The sequence below is a fragment of the Etheostoma spectabile genome, unplaced genomic scaffold, assembly GCF_008692095.1.
Source record: "Etheostoma spectabile isolate EspeVRDwgs_2016 unplaced genomic scaffold, UIUC_Espe_1.0 scaffold119, whole genome shotgun sequence".
Classification (NCBI taxonomy): Eukaryota; Metazoa; Chordata; class Actinopteri; order Perciformes; family Percidae; genus Etheostoma; species Etheostoma spectabile.
Window position 1 is genome coordinate 1,092,992 of NW_022605570.1, and position 9,919 is coordinate 1,102,910.

A 9,919-nucleotide genomic window follows, 5' to 3' on the forward strand; every position below is an offset into this window, starting at 1 on the left:
TTTCGTCAGTCTATGATTGTAGAATTCATCCTACATGTAAAATGAGAACATTAAAAGTCTCAAAAGTTAGAGTTCCAATGATATTAAACTAGTCAATTACATAATTTATGAAAAGCTAACATGTAAGGCTGAAAGCTGCTGAGTGCAGTGCTGTCACTGTCTGACAGACAAATAGTGACTTTGTAGCACTGGAATTTAACTATTCTTCGTATCCATATTGCACCTGGTCCATTACAACATGCATTACTTGCTAATCACAGTCGGGTTAGTGGCATATTTTCTTCTTCCTAATGTTGCTGTGTTCCTCTCTGTTGTCATAGAGAGAGCAGGAGGTGGGTGGAGAAATGGTTCCCACATGTTTGAATATTACTCTGTTCATTATGTGTTTGTGTGTGTGTGTGTGTGTGTGTACTCTGATTAATTGGACCTATCCACTAAGCTCTGGAAACACCAGTGGACCAGGCCACTAATTGTCATAATCCACCTTTGTTTGTTTCTACTGCTCGACCAGACCTCACCAGTTGAGTGTGTGTCTGTGTATGTGTGTGTGTGTGTGTGTGTGTGTGTGTTCCTGTGGTTGTGTGTGTGTGTGTCACCTACACTATCGACAGCACATGACTTGGCATCAGCATGTCTTCCTCCTCTGGTCATTTCTATGTCTAGACTGCAGTAAAGAGAGCGAGAGGTAAACCGAGATGCAGAATGAGAGACAGAGAGAGGAAATATGCTTTCTGCTCAGCCTCAACGTGGCCAGAAATATTGCCAAATGGATCCCAGTGGATGCTCCGTTCTCTAAAAATTGTTTGAACTGGTGTGCCGCTCACTGAGGCTCTTTGAAGCCCCTCAGCATATTACGTTTTGCTGATTGTAAGCCCTTGGTGATGGCTTCCGCCCCCACTTTAAAGTTTGCTGTGTCCCCCAACAGTTATAAAGCCTGCTGAAGAGTTTTTGAGCAAGACACCAAACCTCCTGAAGCTTTTGTCTAAATAGCCTATCAGTTTGAATGCATGTCTGCCTGCCTAAATTGTCGTGTTCTGTCGGTTTTCCCACCTATGCCAAAATTTGACTATCCCTTCGGAAAAACAGCTGATTGTTGGGCACCACTCTCTCTCCTTTACGGAGAAACAGCTGATCAACAGTTGATCATTACACTAGTATAAGTGTAACTGAGCTGTGTGACATTGTAATCAAATACATACTGCAAATGAAAATAGGTTGAGTATAACTTATATACACATATAGGCCTATATATAGATCCGTCTCAGGTTGAAACTTGTAGTTCTGAAGGGGAAGTTGCACAACGTCAGGTATTGTTTACATATGTTTAATGTTTGCTTTAGTTTGAGGTTGTTATTGCATTTCAGAAAATGTATTCTGTACAAACAATGCAATATGGCGCTTAAATGCACTTAATATGTTTTGAGAGATTATGTTGTAAGCAATGTAGGCAATGAAAATGTATTTTTTTTCCAAAGAATTAAACCAAACTTTTGTATAGTATTGCTCTTCAATAAAACAAAGTATTTCTTATCCGATTACTCAATTAATCAATGGAATAATCGGTAGAATACTTGATTGTTAAAATAATCAATAGCTTCATCCCTAGTAACATATCAGCAACTCTAGATGATTATGTCTAAGGTGTTGATATTGAATGGTTAAGCTTAGATAGTTGAGGTTTGTCATTGACTGTGAATGGAGAGTTTTTGCAGATCTAGGGTGACCATCAAGACACAACAGCTGTACCACCTGAGATGATCTTCACCAAGCTAGCACCAGCTGGTACTTAATGTTTGGAAATATCTATCTATAATATAATATCTATAATGAAGCATAAAATACCCTTAGTCTTGCTTGTCCAAGTAACTTATGTTTCAAAGCATCAGTTATATCTGTAGATAGCTGCAGATCTAAGATCTGCCAACAACAGTTTATTTCCGCGAAATCGATTGTCACCTCAAAACAGCAGTCCACAAAACAATGGGTGACGTCACGGGTGCTACGTCTACTATTTTTAAAGTTGGTAGTCATGCAAGACCGGAAAGATTAGTAGATGTAGTAACAGTATAAAAGGTAAGAGGTTTTAATTAATTGTCAATTGAAATAAAGAAAAGCCAGAGCGGATTTTCTCACATTAGACTTTAGATGGGCGAGAGCCAAAGGACTCAACCAGTTTGTCCCTCTAAAGCCACTTTGTCTCCAAGAAATGTTTCTGTAGCACTCAAACTGCAAACAAATACAAAATGAATAATACTGATGAAACAGGGATTAGTCAGACGCACACAGTAAGTGGTGCCATATTATTTGTGTGTATTCTTAATGAGTCACAGGATCTCCCTTTTTCATCTGTCGACTGGTTAGTTGTAAACCAGCCAGGCAGGAGGTTTAAGGAGTCTCCAGCAGCCCTGCAAACAGAGCACTGAGCCAGATAAATGCTGCCTCTCGCTCTGATTAATAGGACCTCCTCTTAGAAAGAAGGAGCAATCCCAACAAGAGCTGTCCTCCCTGTCTTGTGGTAACCTTTCGTATTCTGTGTTGTTGTGGAATCTGGGCTGATCCTGCTGTTACCTATCACCTCCACATGCAGGAGATACAAACATCTGTCCCAGTGGTGAATGTAAGATACTTAGTATTTGCTTGTTCTGATACTGTGCCACTGCCATGCTCGGAGGGAAACAAATATGTCTCTAGAAGACTCTAAATTCACCCAGGTTGGAGCGGCACTGTGCCAAGGCTGTAAGACATTTTTCTATTGTCTCAGACTTGACTTGGACTCAGTGGTATTTGGACTTGGACTCAGCCGTTGGACTCGCCAAATATTCTAGTTGGTCTCGACCAAGTGCAGCACTATATGCTTTTTTTTTCTAAAGTGACTTCCTCCTTCAAAACAAAACCATTGATTGAAGCTTAGTTTTAAAATCCATCTAGAACAGGCATTGGCATTGGTTGCCTGGTCTATATATGTATACCTGGCAGCATCATATACTTTACTTCAATCATCAGGCATCAATCCTTTTAATTATGTTCAGAGTGTTCTTCATACACCAGAATAACATCTAAAATGTGAAGATGCACTGACTTTTTTACAGTTAAAAGTAAATAACATGGCCTAGTTTGATCTTATTGTGGGTTACTCTGCACATGCTTTTTGATTATTACAAATAATGATGATCATCTTGAAATAGAAGATATACTGTCTCTCACGATCAATTATTAACAGGTTTTTCTGTCTCGGTTTTGACTGTCTCTCATTGGACTTGGTCTTGAGTTGGACTCAAACCTTTTTGAACTTGGCCTTGAGTTGTTTTTGGCTATTCCTGGTCTTAGACTTGTCTCAACAGCTTGACTACAGCCACAACAATACAGATGTGTAATCCAGAACATTTGTGATGTTTATATCTTGTACAGCCACGGCTGTTTGGTAGAAATCACCTTCTCTGAATCGGTCCCCAATTTCTGCTGCATGTAGTTTGTTGAACGGGTTTCATGCTTCTTGCATTCCCGGCGGTCGTGTTATGCACCTTCAAGATTTTGGATCCACACGGACACAGCGTTGCAATGAATGGCTAAAGAAAAGAAAAAGTCAGTTCTTAGAGACAGTCTTACTGCTTCTGTCAATGCTTTGACCGCTATCAGTACGAACGACCATAGGTCGGTTCATGGTGCCCTGACCGCGCTAGCCGCAGTTAGCTTGAAACCCGTTTAAGCACTCTAAGTATGATATGTAATGACACTATATTGTGTTTTTGCATCACTGTGGGATAGAAAAACCCAAAAGGCTTTTGTTTGAGTGGAAGTGTTAGAACAAAAGAATGTAAGTCTCACAAGAGCTATAGACTGGGGTAGAAAAAGAATCATAGTATCGTGCTTCAATAATAGCATCTTCTATACGGTGGCCAACATGGGCCAACACACTGCAACTAAAAAATAGCATTGCAAATAGACACAACACAAGGAAATAAAGAAAAGAGAGAGAGAGGTTTGTGAAACGGGAAGAAAAGAGTAGTAAAGATGCAAATAATAATTTTCACGTTTGGCCCCAGTCTTTTACAGTATTATAAAAGAGCAAGAGGTTTACGTAGAGACCGTGTTTGAGACTTCTACTTCTAAGAGCTTTCTAGTAACACTAGTTAAAATATGTCCAAATATGTTACTGAAAAGTAAACCCTTGTTCAAAATAAAATTTTAAAAAACAACAAAAAAACTAAATATCCACTCTCTTTGACATAACCTTGCCTTCCGTTTTGGAAACTGGATGCAGTTTCTGTTGAATTTGTTTTCAGGGCTTGTGTGCTTTTTCATTTTTAATCATTGTGTATTTGCAATGCGTTTGCTAAATGCTGTGCATGTGTTTACTGTATTTACTGATGTTTTCTTAATTTGCTTGGGTTTTGACTATTTACATGTGTTTTCGTAAGTTGCAGTGTGTTTTGCCCCTGTCAGCCACCTTACTTTTACGTGCTTTAATCTGCACCTGAATTCATATCAGCATCAGTATAGATAGCCATGCTAATTGTTTGATGTGTCACTGATTGATTGTTTTTGCAAAAACAATTTGTTATTAATAAACATATTTTTTATAAAGGGCCTATTATGCACTGTTTATGAATGAGATACACTTTGGATTAAGGAATCCCCGAAATAAATTAGCTTCTACATGTTGCGATACAAAAGAGCAAAAGGCTGGCTTATAAATGGCCACATTGTAGCACTATCCATACCAAAATCTAATAGGTTGTATCTTCTTCATTCAAATCTGTCAAGTAGTGTTTGAGACATCTCGACAACGAACGGACAAATAGGCCCGAAATCACGGCCTCGTTTGTGGAGCTACCAGTCACAGCGCTTACAGTGATCAGCATCATTTCCCCTTTTTTATTGAGCTTTTCTCTGGTCAGCCCCCTGCTCTCCCTCTCCTTAACCTCTGACCCCTCAGAGTAACAACAGGCCTGCGTCTCATCCCTCCGCCACCTCGTTAACATTGACAACAGCCCTTAACTAGCAGCTAATCGCTGGCCTGCCCTGGTGCTTACGGTGACCGGGAAGCTTTAATTAAAACTTTCCCATGAACAACCAACCAGATGAGGCACCTGTTAATGATGACACGATGTCACCCTGTTACTATGGCTACTGGTCCAATTAGTAAACAGAAGGGTTTCCCAGTGTTTGTTTCCTTTTCTTTTTTTTTGTTGAAGGCCACCAACAAGACTTGTTTAGCTGCGCCTGTGTTTTTTCTTTAGCAGATGTTTTTGATGGCGTGCAGAAACGTGGCTCTGGCTACTTCCAGTCCCTGAGACTGCTTTTAATTACACTGACATGAAAATCTACTTCGGGAATTCAAAGAAAAAGGAAGAGAACAGTCAGTACTGTCATTTTTTTCCGAGGAATCCCCACTGACCCTGATAGAGATTGGTTCACAGTCTGGAAGTGCCTCTATTTAATTTGGGCACCCGTGGGTGTCATTTGATACCTGGGCTGACTTACCTCCCGGTTTACTGCCCTGGAGGTTACTCTAAGAAAACACTGCACTGAAACTACAAAAAGCAACTAAATGGCTAGCCACCGCTGTCACACATTGTTCTAATGCTGGCCATGAAGGTTCACTAGCAGTTCAGCGCCTGCTATCCTGAAATTGAGTGTTAAATAAGGCATTAAAATCTCACCCTGGACCCTTAGTGAGCCTCTTTAACTACTCTAAACCCTTCTGACCACCCTTCCCCCAGAGCCCAGCCCCATTCCTTGAGGTAAGGCCTATAAAATACACCTCCATTTTGCACAATAATCAGTTGTCTTAATCATGCATATCAGTCCTCCAATAACTTTAAACGTCATCTAATCCCCTAAAAGAGGCTGTGAGAGAAAGCCGGCCCTCATGCCTAATTTTACCCCAGTGGTTTTAGTCGGGCGCCTGGTCTCATTCAAACTTTACGTGGCCCTGACACGTCTGAGAACAATGTGGCAGCCTTTAGGGAGCAACTACGGTGACAAATGAGCCCAAATAGCTTTGTTGGGCTGTGACCGTCGCTGGGGTTAAAGTGACTAATCTCTCAAAGTTCTACTGTGTTTCAGTGTTTGTGTGTGGTTTTTGACTTATCGACTGTGCACGCACGTGAATCTGTAACTGAATCTAAATCCCCAAGGTGACTTCCACCTATAATGGAACTTACTTTAAATTGTGGCTACAAGTAAATGCTGTGGGTGTGTGAGCTTGTGGGGTCATACAGTGGTAGCCATCACAGAAGGTACAGAGATGCATTCATTCTGCCTCTAATTTAAAGTAAAGTAGCTTCAAATTACTGTAGCATGAAACAAAAAAGTCTCTAGTTAAAAGATTGCAAACTTTGACTTCCATATGTGTAAGAGTGATAGGCCACACAACACTGTACTGCAATAACTGTAACTTCTTTAAGAGTAGCATCTGTTGGAGAGCAACTGTCTGTGTGCATAAATGTCTGAAAACATGAATATTTTCCACTATTTTATTGGTTTCCCTCACCCTCACAGCTTTTGTGTTCTTTCTCTTCAATGTCTTCCAGTTGTCTTTAATGCAAATAACTTCTGCATATATCGGCGCTTCTCTGACTTGACTCTCTCTTGCTCAAGCTCTTCAACTCCTCCGTCTCTCTAGGAGTTCATGTATCGCCTTTTTGTGATATAATACATACACACACACACACATATAAAAACACTGTCTTCATCCATCTATCCTTCTCTATGTCCAACTTGGCTTCCGACTTTGCGCGCCGCTGAGCACTCCCGCTGATGTATTTCATTGCAGTCACCTTCACATACATCCCTCACTAAACAACTATGCTTCCTCCCTGATCCTCTTTCCATCTCACCCTCCTCTCTTAAACCTCCCTGCTGCTCCTTGGGACATTCCCCTGTTGACCCACTGTGCTGAGGCCAAGCATGGGAGCTTTTTGTTTTATGTGCTTGTAATGTCTTGGCATTAGGAGGAACCGCTGAGCTTGCCAGGGGTATATATATATATATATATATATATATATATATATATATTTAACCACATCTGCACAACACACATACTGTACAGTGGTGGCCATTGTAAAAGCCACCGCTCATGCATTAATCATGCATCCATCCTGGATTATTGCTACATACAGGAGGAGAAATATGAGTATAATGTTGCATAAATAGCCATTGTGTTTGTTACATGTAGCTTCCTGAAATCTGCTGGCTGAAAATACGTAAAGAGCAAAGTTCTTTAAAAACATTCGTATTGGTATATTCCACACCAAACTTTGGAGTGGAATATACCAATACGAATGTTTTTACCTATAGGATACTAGGCTATATCAAGGGTTGATGTATAAGTGTAGCCAAAACATCTGGATTGCACCCTAGTGGCTGGCTGCAGTATAGGTCATAAACCCCGCACCCTTCCTGTTAGTGGATGAGACATGGGCCAAATTATTTTACATTTTTCTGATAATTTTTTTAAAAATTATTATTATTTATGAGTTACTTGGTGTTCAAAATTACAAGATAATGGGATATTTTGGTTTCAGTTTGGTGCAGTGGAAGGAAGTGGATCTACGTCTATCTTTATTTGCAGTGCATAGGCTGTAACAATACATTTCAAAGTATTTTAATTTTTTCTCATTCTTAAAAACATTCTATACTATTTCTGTATAGTGACCAATTTCTAAACAGAAATAATGCTTGCAGCTCTCTGAGCTGAATGAGCATGTTCTCAGTAGTCAGTAGTGTGTGTATGCTTTGCCAGACCTTCTTCCACAGCATTCTGGGATGGGAGAAAACATGCTCTGGTTTATTGCCATTTCTTAAAACCAATCACAATCGTCATGGGCGACACTAAGCTCCAATAAAGAGCCCCGGCGCCTCTGCAAAATAGCCTCAGGAAGAATCTTGTTTTGGTGGAATATGTATATGGTCAACAGTTGTTCGGACAGATAGTCTAGATAGCTGTCTGGATTTACCTTGCAGACATCTGAGAAAGCGGAAGGTTACAGACACCCAACCGGAAAGATGGACATCCGGCAGCAATGGAGTTATCTGTGCACAATTATGTTCATAAGGTTTATTGTTAACCACATTCACCATCTTAGTTTAGCTTATTAGCATGCTTACATTTGTTAAATACCATAGTACAGCTTAGGGCTTATGAGAATGTAATTTATTTGGCAGGCATTAAGTCATAAAGCAAAATACTGGATACATTTGCATTTTAACATAATGGATGAAAAGTCAGCGGATATCCAAAGTCATGACCATGCATCCTCTGTCCCTATGTGGCAATAGTTGGAAAGTGATTGTGGTATGGATTGAGACATAAAGAACACACTGATCACGAGTGACTTGAGAAGTTTATATTTCTATTCCTTTTCTGTGATTTTGGTTTACCAAAATAAGACTGTTTTACTAAAACTTGTCCTGGATGCTCGGCTTTCGTTAGAAATGTGAAATGTGTTTCTTACAGAATGAATGCAGTGCCACACACATTCCCAGCCACTCAGATCTGCTGGATGAGCTCATACTCAGCCAGACCAAAGCACTTAAACATGATCTTATAAAAGATAACTATTCACTGGGAACTTGTGAGCCAGACTGACAGTATATATGCACATCTATTAGGGACCACAGTCCGTCCACATGCAAGACTTGAGGCAAGGATAATGGATATGTCAGACACAGCTTTCTGTTTTGATAATCCAAGATTTTGTCATGCAAATTGTAGCATCGGCAATGGAAAGTCTCCACATTCCACTAATTAGCTATTCTGCTGTTACGCTCTCTGAGGTACAATGGGTCAAAAGCTTTTTCAAAAGTTATTACATACGTAAAATAAGATTTAGGGGATACGAGACAAGAAGGTTACGGACCACTGAGCCAAAAGATTCTAAAACTCACTGTAGACCTAAAACCTGCACAGTTTGTGATCATTTTCCATTGGTTTGTCCCTACCAGCAAACCCATTAATATTAGACATAGTCATTCAAACCGTTTGATTTTTTTACAAAAAAATGTATGAGTTCAGCTTTAATTACGTTATTTGAAACTCTTGAAGACGACATCCTCTGTGAGACTCTTTTCCGTTGCAGTCCCTCTTGTGGATTTAGTTAAAAAGACAGTTGTCAGACAGTCAGGTAACGTTAGCTTAAAACTACTTCAGTATAACTGGTTGATGCAGACCTATATAACTCCTGTCAAATTAAATAAGTTTAATAAGAATGTGCCTGATACATGCTTTAAATGTAGAGTAGCTCAGGGCACATTTGTGCATTGTGTTTGGGAGTGCAACATTATTAGAGAATTTTGGGTAAAAGTGATCAATATATGACAAAGATAATTGTATCTGTGAATATTCCTCTAGAAGCAAAAATGATTTTGCTACACTTGTATCCAAAAAATCTTAAACTAAATCACCAGCAGCATACATTTATAGATCTAGCTATACTGCAAGCTAATAGAATGATCGCTCTTAGCTGGAAAAGGTCTGATCCACCAGTTATTGGAGCATGGATGGCACAGTGTATGGCCCTGGAAAAAATAACATATTTTACTAAAAACAAAATGAAAGTATACGAAGAAATATGGACGCCGTTTATTTACTACATTAAAAACAATAATATTGGTCACTTTTTACAGGAGGTGTAACTATGAAGTAGGGCTATTCATTAATAGATTGGATTGTTTATTTATTTTCCTTTCTGTTGTAATGTCTTGCTGGAAAATGTAAATTTTGTGTGTAAAGTACAGTCATGTATATTTGATTTCTGGGTACCTTGTGAAATTTGTTGTGAATATATTTCCAGTCTTGTTTGATACCTTTGCATAATTTTTTTTTTTTCTTTTTAAAGAGAGTGATTTGTTCGGTTGTGTTGGGGTGGGAATTAAGTGTTAACTTGAAATAACGTTTCTTTGTGAACTGTCTTGT

General features: G+C 39.4%; 1 long non-coding RNA gene across 1 annotated transcript in view; it reads left to right on the forward strand.

Moving 5' to 3' along the window:
* Positions 1 to 1,156: 1,156 nt before the first annotated feature.
* LOC116685686 (uncharacterized) overlaps positions 1,157 to 9,919 on the forward strand; it is a 10,355-nt gene continuing 1,592 nt past the window's right edge. Inside the window, exons 1-2 of the long non-coding RNA XR_004331011.1 lie at positions 1,157 to 1,369; positions 3,328 to 3,331. This is a non-coding gene — a long non-coding RNA (uncharacterized LOC116685686). The remainder of the gene's footprint in view (positions 1,370 to 3,327; positions 3,332 to 9,919) is intronic.